The sequence below is a fragment of the Hemitrygon akajei genome, chromosome 9 (assembly GCF_048418815.1).
Source record: "Hemitrygon akajei chromosome 9, sHemAka1.3, whole genome shotgun sequence".
NCBI classification, from domain to species: Eukaryota; Metazoa; Chordata; class Chondrichthyes; order Myliobatiformes; family Dasyatidae; genus Hemitrygon; species Hemitrygon akajei.
In genome coordinates this window covers 51,845,870-51,867,010 of record NC_133132.1, presented here as the reverse complement: position 1 = coordinate 51,867,010, position 21,141 = coordinate 51,845,870, and the positions used below count along the sequence as shown (strand labels likewise).

General features: G+C 39.8%; 1 long non-coding RNA gene across 3 annotated transcripts in view; it reads left to right on the top strand.

Moving 5' to 3' along the window:
• LOC140733106 (uncharacterized) overlaps positions 1–21,141 on the top strand; it is a 539,087-nt gene that overhangs the window by 120,665 nt on the left and 397,281 nt on the right. Inside the window, exon 2 of one of the 3 annotated variants that reach the window (XR_012100226.1) lies at positions 18,917–19,038. The exons of the other annotated variants lie outside the window; for them this stretch is intronic. This is a non-coding gene — a long non-coding RNA (uncharacterized lncRNA). The remainder of the gene's footprint in view (positions 1–18,916; positions 19,039–21,141) is intronic. 3 annotated transcript variants of the gene reach the window in all.

Below are 21,141 nucleotides of genomic sequence, written 5' to 3'. Positions count from 1 at the left end.
CATTTTTGTAGATGGAGTAAAGGCATAGACTATTTTCTAAATAGGGTGAAAAGAATTCAAAAATCGGAGGTGCAAAGAATTTCCTAAAGGTTAACTTGCAAGCTTAGTCAGTGACAAGGAAAGCAAAGGCAATATTGGCATTCATTTTGAGAGGCTGAGACTATAGGAGCAAGGGTATAATGCTGAGGCTTGATACGGCATTGGTCAGACCACACTTGGAGTATTGTGAGCAGTTTTAGGCCAGTTATCTAAGAACAGACGTGTTAGCATTGCAGAGGGTCTGGAGGAAGTTAAAAAGTGGGATCCTGGGAATGAAAGGGATAACATATGAGAAACATTTGATGGCTCTGGGCTTGTACTCACTGGAGTTTAGAAAAATGAAGGGGATCTCAGTGAAACCTGTCAAATATTGAAAGGTCTAGATAAAGTGGGCACAGAGAGGATGTTCCCTATAGTGGAGGAATCTAGGCCCAGAGGGATATCTATTTAGAACAGAGATGAGTGGTAGATCTTTAGCCAGAGGATTGTAAGAAGGTGAAGTTAATGGGAGGAGTGGGTCTGTGTTTCATGATAAACTCTTTGTGGTGTTTGAGTGTAGTGGTCTTGTTCACCCGATCTGGAACATCTAACGATAAAGCGCCAACCACTCTACTTGTCAGGAGAGCTCTCCTCTGTGATCCTGACCATATTTTACCTGATGTTAATCAGATACTCAAGATATTGAATGCTGCCATCGCCAAGCAAGTAACAGCCTACCCTGACACCTTTCAAATATTAATCGGGACTTCAGTCAGGTTGTTTGAAGAAATCTCTTCTCAGCTATCATCAACATATAACTTGTAGAACCAGGAGCCTCACCACACTCAACCACTGCAATGCTACGATTAGGAATGCCTACCATTTCATGTCTGGACCACATTTCAGGAAATCTGATCACGTGGCTGTCCTTTTCCTACCTGAATACAAGCAGAGGTTAAAGAGATAGACTCCAGAGATAAAGGACACCAAAGAGGTAATCGTGGAAGGCAGAGGAATGCCAACGAGATTGCTTCTAGTTGGTAGACTGACAAAAACATCTCCTCCACAATCTTCATCAGCACAGGTGAACCAATAGGCTGTGTGCTTTGCCCCCCCGCTCGACTTGCTTTTTAGTTTATACTGTTGGTAAACACAGCTCCAATGCCATATTTAAGTTTGCTGATGATACCACTGCCGTTAGCTGAATCAAAGGTGGTGATGAATCTGCATGTAGGAGGGAGACTGAAAACGTGGCTGAATGGTAGCACAATAAGCAACCTCACTCAATGTCAGCAAGAGCAAGGAGATGACCATCGACTTCAGGAGGAGGAAACCGGAGATAAGGAACCAGTCGTCAATGGAGAATCAGAGGTGGAAAGGATCAGCGACTTTAAATTTCTCAGTGTTATCATTTCAGAAGATCTGTCCTGGGTCCAGCATGTAAGTGCCATTATGAAGAAAGCATGGTAGCACCTCTCCTGCTTAGGAGTTTGCAAAGATTCAGCATGACATCAGGAACTTCGACAAACTACTATAGATGTGTGTTGCCGAAGAGTATATTAACTGATTGCATCAAGGTCTGGTATGGAAATACCAATGCCCTTGAATGGAAAATCTTACAAAAAGTAGTGGATGTGGCCCAGTCCATCACAGGTAAAGCCTTCCCCCACCATTGAGCATATCTAAATAGAGTACCATTGCAGGAAAGCAGCATCCATCATCAAGGACCCCCACCACCCAGACCAATCTCTCTTTTTGTTGCTCCCATCAGGAGGAAGGTACAGGAGCCTCAGGACTTGCACCACCAGGTTCATAAACAGCTATTACCCCTCATCCATCAGGCTCTTGAACCAAAGATGGTAACTTCACTTGCCCCACCTCTGAACTATTCTCACAGCCTATGTACTGACTTTCAAGGACTCTTGATGTCATGCTCTCGATATTTATTGCTTAGTTGCTTATTTATTTATTATTATCATTTCTTTTTGTATTTGCACAATTTGTTGTCTTTTCCACACTGGTTGAACACCTAAGTTGGCGCAGTCTTATATTGATTCTATTTGTTATTATTCTATTATGGATTTACTGAGTGTGCCCACAGGAAAATAAATCTCAAGGTTATATATGATGACATATATGTACTCTGATAATAAATTTTGAACTTTGAACTTTAAAACTCCTGTACCACCTCTTTGGCAGTAATTAGAAGAGGGTACTTTCTGGATGGTGAGAGTAATTAATAATTAACATATGGTGACATGAATGCGCTCTGATAATATATTTACTTAGTATTTTGTGAATCTGTAGAGTTCATTGTCATGAATACCTGTGGAGTCCAAGTCATTGAATGTATTTAACACAGAGGTTGACTGGTTCTTGATTAATCAGGATGTCAAAAGTTATGGAGAGAAGGCAGAAGAATGGGATTGAGAGGAATAATAAATCAGCCATGATGGAATGGTGGAGCAGACTTGATGGGCCAAATGACCTAATTCTGCTTCTAAGTCTTATTGACTAGGTCTGGGATTTATACAAAAACGAAAAAAAATGCTGAAAACACTCAGCAGGTTAGATATCATCTGTGGAGAGAGAGTGAAGCACAATTGACATAATTTCGGGTCCCACCCCCTCCTGTCTTCTATCATTTCGCATTTTCCCCCTCCCCCTCCTACTTTCAGATCTCTTACTGTCTTTCCTTTCAGTTAGTCCTGACGAAGGGTCTCTGCCCAAAACATTGACAGTGCTTCTCCCTATAGATGCTGCCTGGCCTACTGTGTTCCACCAGCATTTTGTGTGTGTGTGTTGCTTGAACTTCCAGCATCTGCAGATTTCCTCATGTTTAATATCAGGTCAATCTCCCTTTATCAAAGCTGTGTTCAGGTTAGAAGTAAATAAGCTGCATAAAGAGGAGAAGGGGGCAGAGAATGAAAAAGAATGCCTGTAATAGAGTGGATGCTGGAGAGTTTGAGTGGTGCTGTCTGAAAAAGGGTGCTAAAGGCGAGTGAGTAACAAAAGGTATGTTGGAGAAAAAGGTGAAGTAAACACAAAATTAACAAGAATGAGGAGGAAGAAATTGAATGCTGATTGAGTTGTTGAATTCATGCTGATTCTCATAGATTTATAGCTCCTGTCAAACCACAGCCCGTCCTTAGAGCTTTGCAGCCAAGTGCATTTTTTTAAAAAAAGTGTAGCCATCATTTTAATGTGGGGAAGCTGGCACCAATTTGTGTAAACAATGTGACAGTCACCATATAACTCTGGTTTAATGCTATTGACTATAAATACTGGCCAAAACATTGGAGAAATGTTCTACTTTACCTCCAACAGTAGGATTGTTCATGCCCTATTGAGAGAATATACAGGGCTTTGGACCTGATGTTTTCCCAATGCTACACCCCCACAGCAATGTACTCCCATGTGCTGTCCTGGATTTTCTGTTCAGGTCTTGATTGTGATTTAAACATTCAGACTCTGGTCCAAAACATTAGAGAAGGGCTGCAAGAGACCCTTCATTTGCAAATGACACACAAGCAACAGACCACAAGCAAACCTCAGAAAATTTATCTTTGGAAAAACTTTTTTGCATGGAAAATGTCACATTTTTATGTTGAACTCTAGAGAGCGAGAAGGACCGCAAAATAATTTTTTAAAATGCATGGTTTGTGTCACTGTAGAAAGGTTCCTCTTCTAGCAGTAAAATCATTGAAGGGTGTGTAATAATGAACCACCTAGATTTTCCTAATATCTTCTAATAATTTGTTTCAGTTCATCATTTAATTGTAGTCTAATTAATTAATGTTTTGTATCTTAATTTTGGCCAGTACAGACAAAGAAGCTTAATCTCATTTTAACTGTCCCTTAAATGATGTTATTTCACCCAATCAGAAGCATTTCTTTTGTTCCCACACACCACCCTCTCCTATCTTCCCTATTACCTAGGTTAATTTAATCTCACTTTTAAAAATTCTGATGAAGGATTCCAGACTTTAAAAGTTGGTTTCTGCTTTGTCCACAAATGGTGCTTGACTTGCTGAGTTTTTCTTGTAGTTCTTTCTTTTTTATATTTTGGATTTCCAACGTCTACAATTTAGTTTTTGTTAATTATGTTAATTTTTGGAGAACGAACAGTGGCCAGTTACTGCCAGAATAGTTTGTAATGAATACACATTTGAATAGCAATCTCATCAGCAAGCTGTTATAAAAACCACTGTATTTCTTAGTGATTTATAAGAGAGAGGTCCCCTTTACGATCAGCAGGGTTGCCTATGTCTCGAACCCCAGAAGAACACTATTTGTCCTTGATTTCTGGAAGAGAAAATCAGGGTAAGGAAAATAAGTGGAGATGTTTTGGAGAACATTCATATTACCAGGATGGAAATGCAGTAGATTCCAGTTAATTGGGACACATGAGCACCATTACATTTTGGCCCAATTGAATGGCTGCCCCAATTATCCCAAATTTCATGGAAATAGTTTAAAAGGTATATAAAAAATAAAGACAAACTATCATTTAACTGAGTAACAAATTATGTATTTAAATGAAAAGCAGAACTACGTAGAGCACTGCCAATATCACTATAGTACTATAAAGCTGTGTATTATTTCGTAATGGTTACCGATGGAGAAATTCATCAAGTATATGCTGGCGTGTTCTTCTGACTGGCTGTAAATGAACAACATCAATGCAGATTCCCAGTGCAGATACTGGACTACCTTCACTGCCTTTCTAGATGAAGTAATATCATAATCCAACAATTAAATTTCCTAGCATCCCACTAGCTCAGGTTCGGTTGTGTCAACCTCATCACTTGCCACGTTTTCATATTCCCCGCCTTGGTGTTTTGATACAATGCTTTCAATGATTGCATCCCTCAAATCTTCGCTTTCATTTTAACATTCAGGATGAATATTGATACTTTCAAATTCTGTTTAGTTCCTACCTTGATGAGGTAGTGAAGTCGTTTCATTTTCACTCCTGGCTGTTTCCGGTGTCTCCAAGCCTGAATGTTTGAAACCACAAGGAGTAAACAGTTCTGAATTGTCTTGCTGCTTACTTCTCACCAGCTATCACTGACCAACTATACTGCTTGTAAAAGGTTAACCGTTCCACTCATTTCCTAGGCTGTTGAAGATGATGTCAGCAGGTTTTCTTCAATTGCTTGAAGAATGTAATTTGCCAGTTTCCATGATGCAATGTAATTAATTTTCTTTATGATTTCCATATCCATTGGCTGCAGCAAGGATGTTGTATTGGCAGGCAGAAATTCCAGCTGGATGTTTCTCAGACATTTAATATCCGGGTGTGCTGCTCAATTGTCAATATGCAGAAGAATTTTGCTTGATTTCTGCCGTAGCTGCAAACTTCAACTCATTAGCCATTTCTTAAAAAATTCAAAATGCATCCACACATTCTTATTAACATAGTATTCAATTGGTAGATTATCTATTCTTAGCCCCTGAAAGCATCAAGGTTTAACGCTTTTCCAGATAACCAACAATTTATTTTTTTTATCAGTTCCTGAAATATTTGAACAGCACAGTTATGTGATCCATTGCTTTGTTGGAACCTGATGGTGGTGAGTGTTTGTAGCAAAGGGAACCATTCAGTGTGGCATGATTTAAAGAAAAAGGTCTGTTTCATCTGCACGTAGATATCAACTGTACAAAATGTTTGAAGCAAGGCAGGGAGTTTTTGTAGAGTTCTATGTTTCTGCACTTACAACATCAGCACTACCTTTCTCGCTATGTGCTTTAGCTATATAACAATTACAGCACAGAAACATGCCATCTCGGCCCTTCTAGTCCATGCCGAACGCTTACGCTCACCTAGTCCCATCGACCTGCACTCAGCCCATAACCCTCCATTCCTTTTTTAAATTTTTTTTTTAATGACAATATCGAACCTGCCTCTACCACTTCTACTGGAAGCTCGTTCCACACAGCTACCACTCTCTGAGTAAAGAAGTTCCCCCTCGTGTTACTCCTGAGCTTTTGCCCCCTAACTCTCAACTCATGTCCTCTTGTTTGAATCTCCCCTACTCTCAATGGAAAAAGCCTATCCACGTCAACTCTATCCATCTTCCTCATAATTTTAAATACCTCTATCAAGTCCCCCCTCAACCTTCTACTCTCCAAAGAATAAAGACCTAACTTGTTCAACCTTTCTCTGTAACTTAGGTGCTGAAACCTAGGTAACATTCTAGTAAATCTCTGTACTCTCTCTATTTTGTTGACATCTTTCCTATAATTCGGTGACCAGAACTGTACACAATAATCCAAATTTGGCCTCACCAATGCCTTGTACAATTTTAACATTACATCCCAACTCCTATACTCAATGCTCTGATTTATAAAGGCCAGCATACCAAAAGCTTTCTTCACCACCCTATCCACATGAGATTCCACTTTCAGGGAACTATGCACCATTATTCCTAGATCACTCTGTTCTACTGCATTCCTCAATGCCCTACCATTTACCATGTATGTCCTATTTTGATTATTCCTACCAAAATGTAGCACCTCACACTTATCAGCATTAAACTCCATCTGCCATCTTTCAGCCCACTCTCCTAACTGGCCTAAATCTCTCTGCAAGCTTTGAAAACCTACTTCATTATCCACAACGCCACCTATCTTAGTAACATCTGCATACCTACTAATCCAATTTACCACCACATCATCCAGATCATTAATGTATATGACAAACAACATTGGACCCAGTACAGATCTCTAAGGCACACCACTAGTCACCGGCCTCCAACCTGACAAACAGTTATCCACCACTACTCTCTGGCATCTCCCATCCAGCCACTGTTGAATCCATTTTACTACTTCAATATTAATACCTAATGATTGAGCCTTCCTAACTAACCTTCTGTGTGGAACCTTGTCAAAGGCCTTACTGATGTCCATATAGACAACATCCACTGCTTTACCCTCGTCAACTTTCCTAGTAACCTCTTCAAAAAATTCAATAAGATTTGTCAAACATGACCTCCCATGCACAAATCCATGTTGACTATTCCTAATCAGACCTTGTCTATCCAGATAATTGTATATACCATCTCTAAGAATATTTTCCATTAATTTACCCACCACTGATGTCAAACTTACAGGCCAATAATTGCTAGGTTTACTCTTAGAACCCTTTTTAAACAATGGAACCACATGAGCAATACGCCAATCCTCCGGCACCATCCCCGTTTCTAATGACATTTGAAATATTTCTGTCAGAGCCCCTGCTATTCCTACACTAATTTCCCTCAAGGTCCTAGGGAATATAAATCCAAAGGGTCTCTACGGTTATATTAATAGCAAAAGGGTAGTGAGGGATAAAATTGGTCCCTTAGAGAATCAGAGTGGACAGCTATGTGTGGAGCCAAAAGAGATGGGGGAGATTTTGAACAATTTCACCTTACTAGCCAAAGCAACCTCATATCTTCTTTTAGCTTTTCTAATTTCTTTCTTAAGATTCTTTTTATGTTCTTTATATTCCTTGAACACCTCATTTACTCCATGCTGTTTATATTTATTGTAGATCTCTCTCTTTTTCCGAACCAAGTTTCCAATATCCCTTGAAAACCATGGCTCTCTCAAACTGTTAACCTTTCCTTTCAACCTAACAGGAACATAAAGATTCTGTACCCTCAAAATTTCACCTTTAAATGACCTCCATTTCTCTATTACATCCTTCCCATAAAACAAATTGTCCCAATCCATTCCTTCTAAATCCTTTCGCATCTCCTCAGTTAGCCTTCCTCCAATCAAAAATCTCAACCCTGGGTCCAGACCTATCCTTCTCCATAATTATATTGAAACTAATGGCATTGTGATCACTGGAACCGAAGTGCTCCCCAACACATACCTCCGTCACCTGACCTATTTCATTCCCTAACAGAAGATCCAACACTGCCCCTTCTCTAGTTGGTACTTCTATGTATTGCTGCAAAAAACTATCCTGCACACATTTTACAAACTCCAAACCATGCATCCCTTTTACAGAATGGGCTTCCCAGTCTATGTGTGGGAAATTAAAATCTCCCACAATCACAACCTTGTGCTTACTACAAGTATATGCTATCTCCTTACAAATTTGCTCCTCCAATTCTCGCTCCCCATTAGGTGGTCTATAGTAGACCCCTATAAGTGTTACTACACCTTACCCATTCCTCAATTCCATCTGAATAGGCTCCCTAGATGAGCCCTCTAATCTATCCTGCCAAAGCACCACTGTAATATTTTCTCTGACAAACAATGCAACACCTCCCCCTCTTGCCCCTCCGATTCTATCATACCTGAAGCAATGAAATCCAGGAGCAATTAGTTGCCAATCACACCCCTCCTGCAACCATGTTTCATTAATAGCTACAACATCATATTTCCAGGTATCAATCCATGTTCTAAGCTCATCCACCTTTCTTACAATGCTTCTAGCATTAAAATAAATGCATTTAAGAAATTCTCCACTTCTTACTCTCTGTTTATCCGTAACAGTGCAAATAACTTTATTATCTTCTTTTTCTTTATTCTCCCCTACATCATCGGTCTGAGTGCTCCCCTTCTCTATCACCTGCCTATCCTCCTTCATGCACTGTCTACAAGCTTTCTCTATTTGTGAACTAACCTCCTCTCTCCTAGACTCTTCAATTTGATTCCCACCCCCCAACCATTCTTAAAGTCTCCCCAGTAGCCTTAGCAAATCTCCCCGCCAGGATATTGGTCCCCCTAGGATTCAAGTGCAACCTGTCGTTTTTGTACAGGTCACACCTGCCTCAAAAGAGGTCCCAATGATCCAGAAACTTGAATCACTGCCCCCTGCTCCAATCCCTCAGCCACGCATTTATCCTCCACCTCATTCCATTCCTACTCTCACTGTTGTGTGGCACAGGCAATAATCCTGAGATTACTACCGTTGCGGTCCTTCTTCCTAACTCCCTATATTCTCCTTTCAGAACCTCTTCCTTTTTCCTACCTATGTCATTGGTACCTGTATGTACCACGACCTGTGGTTCCTCACCCTCCCACTTCAGGATATCTTGGACACGATCAGAAACATCTCGGACCCTGGCACCAGGGAGGCAAACTACCATCCGGGTCTCCTGACTGCATCCACAGAATCGCCTATCTGACCCCCTAACTATCGAGTCCCCTATTACTACTGCCTTCCTCTTCCTTTCCCTACCCTTCTGAGCTACAGGGCCGGACTCTGTGCCAGAGGCACGGCCACTGCTGCTTCCCCCAGGTAGGCTGTCCCCCCCCAACAGTACTCAAACAGGAGTACTTATTGTCAGGGGGTACAGGCAGTGGGGTTCTCTCTAGTACCTGACTCTTCCCCTTCCCTCTCCTAACCGTGACCCACTTGTCTGCCTCCCGTGGCCCCGGTGTGACCACTTGCCTGTAACTCCTCTCTATTAACTCCTCACTCTCCCTGACCAGACGAAGGTCATCGAGCTGCAGCTCCAGTTCCCTAACATGGTTCCTTAGGAGCTGCAGCTCAGCACACCTGGCGCAGATATGGACATCCGGGTGGCTAGGAGACTCCAGTACCTCCCACGTCTGACACCGAGAACAAGTTGCCCTCACACTCATAATTCCCCCTTTCCTCAAATAACAGGAAAAATTGAAAACTAAACCTACCTTGCCTTGCCCGTTTCCGCCTAAGCCCATTGAGCCCAAGCCCTTAAGCCTTCACTCTGCTCCTAGCCCACTCCGCTGCCCGAGGTATAAGGCTGTGTTCCTTTTAAATCTTCCATGCTTCACTGCCCGACATCACACGCCTGCGCAGTCCCGCCTCTCTTAATCCCAATAAGAAGAAAAAAATCAAAATGGCTCCTGCAGCACTCCCGCTCCGATTCTCAGACTTCCTTCTGCAAATTAAACCTGAATCAGGATTTCTGTCCTTTTAAATCCTCCGCGCTTCACTGCCCGGCGTCACACGCCTGCGCAGTCCCGCCTTGCTTAACCCCGATGAGGAGAAAAAATCAAAATGGCTCCCGCAGCACTCCTGCTCTGATTCTCAGACTTCCTTCTCCAAATTCTTGAACTTAATATGGTTCTTATGTCTCCATCATCCAGTCACAATGGAAAACCATTGATAGAGGGCTTCTTTAACATTTGGATCCGTACCGTTACGCTTTTGTTCAAAGTTCAAAGTAAAATTTATCATCAGAGTACATTTATGTCACCACATACAACCCTGAGGTTTTTTTTCTGCAGGTGTACTTAGCGAATCTATCAGACAGTAACTATAAACAGGATGTATTTATATTTGCAAGCACAAATATCAATAAATAACAATAACGAACAAGATAAAAGAATCTTAACAAGAATCTGAAATAATAAGATGAATCTTTAAAGTGATACCATCAGTGGTGGGAACATCAGAAATAGAATGAGTGCAGTTATCCCCTTTTGTTCAAGAGACTAATTGTTGAGGGGTAGTAACCGTTCCTGAACCTGGTGATATGAGTCCTGAGGTTCTTGTACCTCTATTAATGGCAGCAGTGAGAAAAGTGCATGGCCTGGTGGTGAAAACTTTTGTTGATGAATGCTGCTTTTCTATGGCAACATTTTATAAAGATGTACTCAATGGTTGGGAAGACTTTAGCCATGCTGTAATACCCAGGAATTTAAAGTTACTGACCCTATCCACCTCTGATCCTCTGAATACTGGCTCATAGACCTCTCTGGTTTCCCTCTCTTGAAGTCTACAATCAATTCCTTGGTCTTATTGACATTGAGTGAGAGGTTGTTGTTATTTACCTCACTCAGCCAATTTTCGATCTCCCTCCTGTATGCTGATTCGTTACCACCTGTGATACAGACCACAACAGTGGTGTCATCAGTAAACTTGTGTATGGTTTTGGAGCCGTACTTAACAACACAGTCATAGGTGTAAAGTGAGTGGAGCGGTGGGCTAAGGTGGGCATCCCTGTGGTGCACCTGTGCTGATGAAGATTGTGGAGCAGATGTTCTTGCCAATCCAAACTAACTGGGGTCTACAAGTGAGGAAATTCAGGATCAGGCTGCACAAATGGGTATTGAGGCCCTTTTTTAGGATGTTCCCTGTTATCTCTTGCGAAATGCCCATTCTTCTCGCAGTTTATGTTGCTGATATGTCAAGCGTCCAATTGTAGATTTCAGCACTCTGCTAGCTGATGATGAGTGGTATTCGGTAGACAGCTTTTGATTTGGTGCAGTAGGATAATTTTTTTCGGCTTGTGTCAAATCTTCTCATGGCATGGCATCTTGGCAGGGTCCCAGAAACTATTTTTAAGAAAAAATTTAAAAATGATCAATTACCAATGCTTTTTGAATCAGCGTCCATCTGCCCAAAGGAATAACATAACACAAGCACATGTAACTGACACAACTGTTTGTTGTGAGATATAACCATTGCCATAAGTTAAAATTAAATAGTGCAAAAGCAGATTACTGAGTTACTGTTAGTAGATAGATGGTCTGTTAGAAAGGATATGAGGGAGTGAGTGGGTTTCCCAGGAAATAAGTGGGGAAGTGGATTGATGGGATGCTCTGACCCAGCATAAATTTGATGAGCTACGAGAAATATTATTGTCAGTCTATACTGTAATTTTCTGTTGCTGTAAAGCTATATTCTTCATTCTGTTATTGCTTTTCCTTACACTACCTCAGTGTACTGATATGATGAAATGATCTGTATAGTCGGCATGCAAAAGAAAAGTACCTTGGTACATCAAGATCCAAGATTGTTTAATGACATTTCCAGTACACGGGCGTAAAGGAGAATGAAATAATCTGGGTCCAATGCTGGACCAAAAAAAAGCTCAGTAAGATAACATAATTTTTTTGAAGTACATATAAATACATAAAGTGGCTTATACACATTGACTGTGCATTTATGAAGCATCTGAAAAAAAAGGGTGACTCTGTCAGGAAATGATAAAGTAGTGGGGGTGGGGGCTATGGAGGGGTGGGTGGGTGGGTGGGTGAGATTATAAACCAGTTCACAAATTTACAGTTTATAGCTGTGAGTAGTATGAAGAGTAGGCAGAGCATGACATCACTCAGCAAGTGTCACTGATGCGACAGCAGCCTTTTCGTTTTGCAAAGCCTAGTGCTCTCCTGAAGATGCACAGATCAACAGCAGGAAGGACTCAACAGATAGCAAGGTTGACATTCAACACCCTTCTCAAACCATGAGACCCAGACCTTCAAGTATATGACACAGGAATAAGTCTTCTACCAACTGAGCCATAGTTGATACCCACTTTCAGAACCCTCAGAGGAATTCAGACTAAGCTTAGAAATAAGAACTGAAAACTGTGCCTGAAGCACTATCTTCATCACTAATCTAAAGAAACCTCCTACAATTTATTAGTCAATCTGCAAGATATATTAGATCAACTGAGCGCTCTTCCTTTTTTAATCATTTGCAGATGTTGAATTTGAGTAGGCTTGTGGTCTTCAAATGAATGAAGACCCAACCCAGTGCAATAACAGCTTATTATGCTGTCACTGGTAAATGAGCTGCAATGTGCTGAGGTAAAGCAGTTATGTACCCCTTAGGAAGTTGTATGTGTTGGATTAGAAATATTTGAATGAAGATTGATTCTATGTAACTCTGCGCGTAAAGTGGATGTGAACAGCCACTGCATCATAAGTCCAAGATGTATTTGTACAAGCTCAGTTCATGTATATAAACTGAAGCACTTTGCAGCCAACTAATTATTTAATAAAGTAGTACTTGGGCATCATGGTAATGTAGTGGTTAGTGTCGTGTTTTTATAGTGCCAGTGATCAAGGTTCATTTCTGCTGCTGTCTGGTTCCCTCAGTGACGATGTGGGGTTCTTCCAAGTGCTTCAGCTTCTTCCCACAGTCCAAAGACGTGGGTTAGTAGATTAATTAGTCACATAGGTGAAATTGGGCTGTGAGGGCTCGTTGGGCTGGAAGGGCCTGTTACTGTGCTGATTCTCCAAAATACAAAAAAACCCACTTTGCTAATGTTGGGAACACAGGGCACCAATTTAAGCCTAGTATGGTTCCACAAGCAGCAGTGTGGTGAGACCTGTGGTTTGTGATTTGGTGTTAGCTGCAGGTTAAGTATTAGCCATCACCAGCTCGATCTGGCTGCAGACTTCAAGGTTAACCTTATCCTCCTGCGTTTCCAGCCCAGTAATGCTACTCTTTTTGGGTCGTCCTCAGTTCAAATATGGACAGAGCAACACCTGCTTCATGTTCTCGCCTTCTGTTTTATCTCTCAGGTCTTGTGGTCTATGCCTTTCCTCCTCAGTATTTATGGCATAGCAGGCAAGAAAGTTGTTTGCTTTTGGAAAGAAAACAATCTCAGAACAAATTCAGTGAATTTCAGTTAATTGGGGCACATTGGAACTTGTACATTTTGACCCAATTATGCAGCTGCTCCAATTAGCTGAAGTTTCATGGAAATTGTTAAATGGGTATGAAAAAAAGACACACTACTCTTTATCTGAGTTACAAGTTATGTATTCAAACTAAATTTTTAAAAAAACAAATTAGAACACTACCAATACTAGTACTGCATTATAAAACTGTATTACGTTATCGATGGAAGAATTAAGCCAATATACACTGCCGTGTTCCTTTGATTTTTTTTTGTATTGTAAATGATCAAAATCAGTGCAGATAATGGACTGTCTTCAACAGTCCTTCTGATGATTACATCCTCCAAATCTTCTTTTTCATTGTAACATTCAAGATGATTGCCCATACCTTCAGATTCTTCATTGAAGTAGTGAAATTATTTCATTTTCACTTCCGGCTATTTCTGGCATCTCCAAGCCTGAATGCTTGAAACCAGAGTGAGTAAAACTGTTCTGAATTGTCTCATTATTTCTCACCAACTATCAGTGACAAAAAACACTCCTTTTTGAACACAAACATATGGAACTGACACTTTTTAGAAAATGCTCTAAGCATTGTTCAAAATTACATGACTGATGGGAATTAGAAACTGTTTCCAGTCTCCTTTCTCAATTAAATGGCATATTGTCCCAAATAAACAAAGGAAATCCCAGCTATTTTCATGATTCAATTTTGTTCTTTAAGAGTTGGCCCAAATAAGTGGCTGCCCCAATTAACCGATGGCCCAACTTATTGGAAACCAACTATATTTCTGACTATTATATACACCAGGGTGCAATGAGAATCTTTGATTGCATGAAGCTCATAGAATGAACAATGTACATGGTGGTAATAAGGACAATGCTAAATACAGCAATGTGCAATGGTGCAAAGGTTATAGTGCAAAAATTAATACTAACATGACAAGAATGGAATAAATGAAGGACAACAAATTAAGAGTCCAGGAACATAGGGAAGAGTGTGTGAAAATTTAACGAACAAGAATGCTTAATCAAAATTTATTTATATTATAAAATTTTTGATTAAGCATTCTTGTTTGTTCAACTAATTCATTATTGGTTATATGTATAAATATGTGAATTGCATGCATCATCATACTATCACATGACATGTGCAAGCCTCACGTAAAGTAAAAATGAAGTTAGACTGGTATTTTAGACTCCATTGTCTTTCTTTTAAATTAGTTTAATGTTTTGAAGTTATGAAAACATAACAGGTGCAGCATTAGCTTGTAGGATTCTGTGTTGGTATGCAAAGAATCCCTCTTCCAGCTCAGTGCAGTACTTACAAATCACTCATATTTTGTAATTTAAGGGAACAATCTAAGCTGCATGAAAAAGTTTAGTCCAGTGGCTTTCATGATCTAGACTGACAAATCCTCCAGTACTTTATTATTTCCCATCAATCACCTTATATACAGCCTAGTGTCACTTTATGGACAAACAATCAATCTATGTATCTTAAATATTTATATTTATTGTGTTTTTATTATCATTCTGCTTATTATTGTATTCCTTGTCTTTTGTGCTTGTTCTTGTGCTGCATTAGATCCGGGGTAGCAATTACTTTGTTCTCCTGACACCTGTGTACAGGAAATGACATTAAACAATCGAAAATCTTGAAATGGGGCCAAAGCTCCCAAGAGTAATCATTAGCAAATAGTTTATGGCACAAACTTCAGAAACCTACAATATTACACCTCAAAGAATCTCTAGAAAAATAGAACAATGAATCAAAATAAGATTACTTCCTGGGTTTATAAAATCGTCCCTATTAAGTATTATATTATTTTCTTCACTTCCAATGGTTTTCTTCATTGACTATTATTATAGCAAAGTAATCACAGCATATTTAAAAATAAAGGCCTGAGAAATATTATTCAAGTTGCTTTATCATTCCTTCATGTAGAACACAGTGAAATATTCTGTGATACTGTGAAATATTAAAAATGCAGTTAACACCTCTATCTTATAACCACAGTTACCTGTTAAATGTTAGTATCTCCTTTCATAACTTCTCAGCAAATGATGAGTAACTTGTCTGCAATAAGTGAGACCTAGACGGCATTCAGACATCTGCTGATTCGTGGCAAGTAACACTTGTTCCACTGGCGAACCAGACAATAATTATCTCCAATAACAGACTAGCCACTTAGTCTTTATAATGGCATTCCTTGTTAGGGTGAGGTAGTGTTGTGGTTAAGCTAAATTAATAGTAACCGGAGTTGTGGACCATTTGGTCTGGACACAGATATATTTGAGCCCCACAGTGGGAGCTGGGAATTGTTGAAATGTTGAAATCAATGAAGCTAGTTGATAACTGCAACCATGAAGCAACTGGATTTCCCTTTTTAAAAAATCCTTCTGTTTCACTAACATTCATCATGAAATCTGTTCTGTTTACCCACTCAGCGTTATATGTAACTCCAAACATACATATGTGATGGATTCGTAATTGCCTCCTCAGTACAGGAACAATGAGAATATAACAAGAAATAGCATCTCTAGGCTATTTGGCCTTTGCTACATTGCTCAATAGTGTTTTAGCCTATTAGTTTCCTCAGAGTCCCTTCCATGGTTTAGAAGACTAACTAGAATTCTTCGTGACTGTACTTTTGGCTTTCTAGTCCTGAAATTCTTAAATGGCCCAAACCTTTCTGGCCTTCGACCTTATTTTCCTCCTTTTGCTCAATGGTCCATTATGTGGCTTAGTGGGAAATGTTATTTGCTTTTTTTTTTGTTGTGAATTGCTGTTTAAGTTGATCAACCACTTTAAGGTTCCTGGGTAATTGAAAGATTCTATCATTGATGTGCCATGTAGTTTAAATTTGTCTTATTTAGTTGATTTCCCAGTGTTAGCATTTCTTTCTTTATCTTAACTTCAGATAACATCTTTTTCAGGTTTGAAGCACCAGCAATAATTTCAACAAATTTTACCCTTTAATGCTTTCGGTACTCATTTGCCTTGAGCTCCAGTGGTTTCAGTTTCCTTTCAAAAACCTATGCTCCTGAGCAGGTATTGGCAAATGTCACTGCATTTTAAGTGTACTGTAGTCACAATTTTCAGCATATTGCATGTATAACTTCTTGACTTGCCAATGTGTGGTTGGTGGCGTTGAGACTCCCTGCATCTGAGATGTTATATTTTATTATCATGTGATGGAGAAGAACACACACAAAAAACTAGAAGAAGTGTCAGAGGAGATGCCTTATTCTCCTTTTGGGTGAAATACAAAAGAAAAAATCCTTGGCACTTTTTGAAGAAAAATGAGAAAAATGAGGGAGTTGTTCTAGCATCCTAGACAACAAAGATCTCTCAATCAACATTACTAAAATAGAATATCCTACCGTTTTTGCACTAGTAATAAGTTATAAAAGCTGGAGATACTGGAGATTCAAAATGAAGAAAAGCCCAGAAAATGTTGGAGATTGTCAGGACAGACAGCATTACAATTCAGGTCCTTGAGGGTAAAGTAGTTAGGAGAAATTTACATTATTCACAACCACTGGCATTAATTTGGGGTTTTGCTTTAAGAACCTGGTCTGTCATGATGATGTTGTTACGTAAAGACCATTTACCATGCTTTTGTGTTAAGTTTTTTGAGTTCAATAAAATGTGTCACAGGTTTCGTTACACATAAAACACATCACTTTCTTTTATTTGTGAAAACCTACATTGGTGACCTCGATGCTTTAGGAGGATTCCAGAGTTATTGAATATGTTGACCAATGCAGTCATTTTGAAACTTCTGGAGCTTTGGAAGCAAAATGCAGTTGCTTGGTTTGGACAAGCTGAGGCCCAGTTCGTACTTTGAGAAACTTTTGCCTACTACACCAAATATTTCTATGTAGTAGCATTGCTCAGCAACTCCACAGCTGCGAGAGTGATGAGTCTGCTTGAGCACCCGCCTGAATATGATGAATACAGATTGCTGAAAACTCACTTGTTGCAGACTTTTGGACTAACAGAGTCTGAGCACACCAAACAGTTGCTCTCCTTGTCCAGTCTCAGCGATGCTAGGCCTTCAGAGTTAATGGACCACATGCTGTCTCTCCAGGGATATCACCATCCTTGTTTTATTTTTAAAGAACTATTTATGCAGCAAATGCCTGATCAAGTTCACAGATCCCTTGCTAATGCACCAGTGGTGGGCTATAGGGAGCTTGCTAAGATAGCTGATGGTCTTCCAGGCAGAAATGCAGCATTCCTCTTCCTTTCTCTACCTCAATAAGCCAGGTCAGCTGTGGTGAACTAGATATACCTGTCTGACTGCTCCTGTGGCTCCTCCCAAGACCCTGCTGACTACCCCTGTGGCTCCTCCCACAGACCCCTGTATAAAGGCGACTGTGGCCTGCTGCTCTCCCTCATTTCCCCAGGATGTAGTGTTCTTCAGTCAATAAAAGCCGATATCTCACTTCCTAAGTCTCGGCGTGAGTTATTGATGGTGCATCATCAGCAAGGCCTCCAACATAGGGATGCCTTTGGCTGCGAAACAGATGATGCCGGGCCTGTGCTTTTTCCATGCTCGCTTTGGTAGGAACGTGAGGAAGCACTGACCCCTTTGCAGCTTCGACATTGCCAGTGCATTGGGACATCAGAGGTCTGTGAACACCTTGGGTTTCAGCTGCCAGGGTCATTTACTGTTCAGGGTGATGCTTCAGGGTGCTCAAGTGAGTGTGCTGCCAGCATTGCCTATTGATGAGATGGCAAAGAGCGATGAAACCTTGCTGGAGGCCAGCAACGGTAGCAAGATCCAGACTTGCGGGACACAACTGGTGACGACGCTCTGCTTCGGTGGGTGAAGTTACATATGGAACTCCGTCCTGGCTAAAGTGCCTAGACCTGGGCTCGGTGCAGATTTTCTGTGTTGGTCAAATTTAAGAACTGCTGGCTTGTGGATGTCAAGGACTTTGAGTCGTTACCCTGATTGTTTTTTATTTCTGTGTGTGTGTGTGTATTTAAAAAAGGGACAGTGAGAGGGGAATCGTGGTTGTGAAAAGGGGGAGGGAGTGGGAGGCACCAGAGAGACATTCTGTAATGATCAATAAGACAATTGCAATTGTTTGGATTCAAATTACCTTGCCTGGTGTCTCAGGGATGGGTGTGTCTGCACCCTGGCACTCCTCTCTGCCACTTGTACACCCCTCCTGCTGTGCTCCACCTCTCCATTTCCATCATCTTTTGTTCTTGCCAGATTTACAATTGACTCTCCACTCCATGTTGACTAATACAGTTCAGTGTAAAAGTCTTAGGCACCCTATCTATGTATGTATGTCTAAGACTTTTGCACAATGCTGCATATCGTAATTTGTAGTTTTTAATATGTATTGCAATGTACTGCTGCTGTAAAGCAACAAATTTCACAACATATGCCCGTGATACTAATTCTGATTCTGGAAATTGGCTCTTCGTGGTTTGGCTCAGATGGTTTTGTAAAGCTACTGTTAGTGTATTTGAAATTTCTTTGTTTCTCAAAGAAAGCCCAGCATTTCTAACTTTTTTTTTGTTTTAACCTAGGTAGGTGTGGAAGACTTTTCGATAAATGGATGCCCTAGTTGTTTTGTTCTCCATTATTTTGATGGATGACGACCAAATTAAATCAAGCCCATCTCTGTGATGTAATTCTCTTTTTAATGGAGGTTAGTGTAATCCATCTCTGGTCACTGTGTAATATTGCATTCTCGGGTTGAATTCTGAGACTGGAGCATAGTTTTCCCCAACACCAAGGGCTTCCTTAGATGGCAGAGTCATCTGGTCTTCTCTCTAACAGTCAGCATATCTGCATAACAATTCATTCTTAAGAGCATTTACCTGATGAGCAGCTATCATCATCCTATTTTCTCATGAAGCATAAAGTTGCTGTCATCACTTGATAACCAAAGTTATGGTATCAGATGTACTATAGCCCTTAACTTATTAACTGACCAGATCTATGTACGTACTGCATGAATCATTCATTTTGAACTACTTGAAACTGTTAACATCCTGCTTTGGCATCTAATGCTTTGATTCTAATTGCATGAGATTTAAAAAAAATCATCTGTACTATCACCTGCAAAGAAGCTAAACTCCAGATAATTCACTTCCAGCAAATATTCCATCAATATCCAGAAATTCTTACCAAGAACCCTAGTTTATATTATTTTGAAACAAGAGTTCATGATTTTAAATTTCACTTCACAGTTTCAGGACCTAACAACCCTTTCTGAAAGAAAGAAGTTTAATATTGTTGATATATCATCTTCCAAATTAAATCTTCAGCTTCTTCATGCAAGTGCTAACTACTGTGGAAGACCAACATTCCTTCCTCAGTAAACAATGAAGAAATCAGATTACTAATCCCTTTAGGCGCTTCCTCCTGTTAAATGTTCATTGTTGCACACTGATGTCATGCATGTGTATTCAGTTTAAAGTTGAAAGAATACACAGTGTTAAATTTGTTGAATTTAATTGTCATCCCCAACCAGAGAGGAAAGCAATCAGTCAGATATCCATATCTGATCACAGTGCTGAAAAATTTGATTGAATGCAAATTGGAGTCTCTCCACAAAAAGTTAAGTCATCCTTGTAATATCAAGGTTTCCACTTGTGAAACAGTAGTTTGAATGATGTACTGGTGTATTCAGTTAAATTCGACACCTTTGCTGAGATACAGGCATTGTAAATCCATTATGGATTAAAATTATATTTGACTCTGCCTTTTAAGAACTATTTCCAGTCCTGATGTTAATTCTGTAACATAATTGATGCAGTGAGAAGGAAGAGGATCAAAATACAATTCAGTTAGGACACTAATAATTAGAACTTCATTGTTTCACTGGATGAGTAAGTGAGAATTACATTTGTTCAGATTTCAAAAGTATCTTAAAGAAACTTACCAAGCAATTTTAAATGATATTGTTAGAATCCGAACTTTACATTTTAAAAAATCATTTTTAAATGATATTGTTAGAAATTATAGTTTTGGAAAAAAATAAAGACCTTCCATTACACTTCCCTGGAGGAAAATGCACTTTTGGATCACTTCAGTAACTGCTGAACAATAATATGCAGTTGATAACTGCTGGTACTATGTAAAGCTTTTTCGAGGCCGTGTAATTCTATTGATGGTGTGTGGACTTAACTTCTTGACAGTCTTGACCTGTGTGACAAAAGGATGGTTCCAGGTCTTTCTCGCTGAGCTTCTGTGGAGAGTGTGTCCTGTGTGGGAATAAATTCCAAAAAGCAAGTATCATTATCTATTGAAGGATTCATCTCTGTATAGAACTTCAATCAATGTCCAAATCATCATATGAATTTACTAAAGCAACTCATTTGTATATACCGTAGATTCCGGACTACAGAGCGCACCTGATTTTAAGCCGCTGGCTCTAATTTTAGAAATAAAATCATTTTTTTAATTGTAAAGGCCGCACCGGATTTTCGGCCGCAGGTGTCCCACGTTGTAATATGAGATATTTACACAGAAAGATATTACACGTGAGGATTTTTTTAACTTTTAATTAAATCCATATGGTAACAAAAACAAATACATATTGCAAATGCTTTTTTTCGAACCGTGCCCGTACGCGGCTACTTTTAAATATACGTTGCGTATACTTCTTTACTGAACAACATTCCAATATCTCCTAACGACTGGTAAAAAAATATATATATTGCAGCCTACCAGGAAAAGTTATTGATACCTTTAACTTAAAAGCAGCGTTCGCTCGGATCCAAAGCCGCTCGCGTAATGCGCTCCC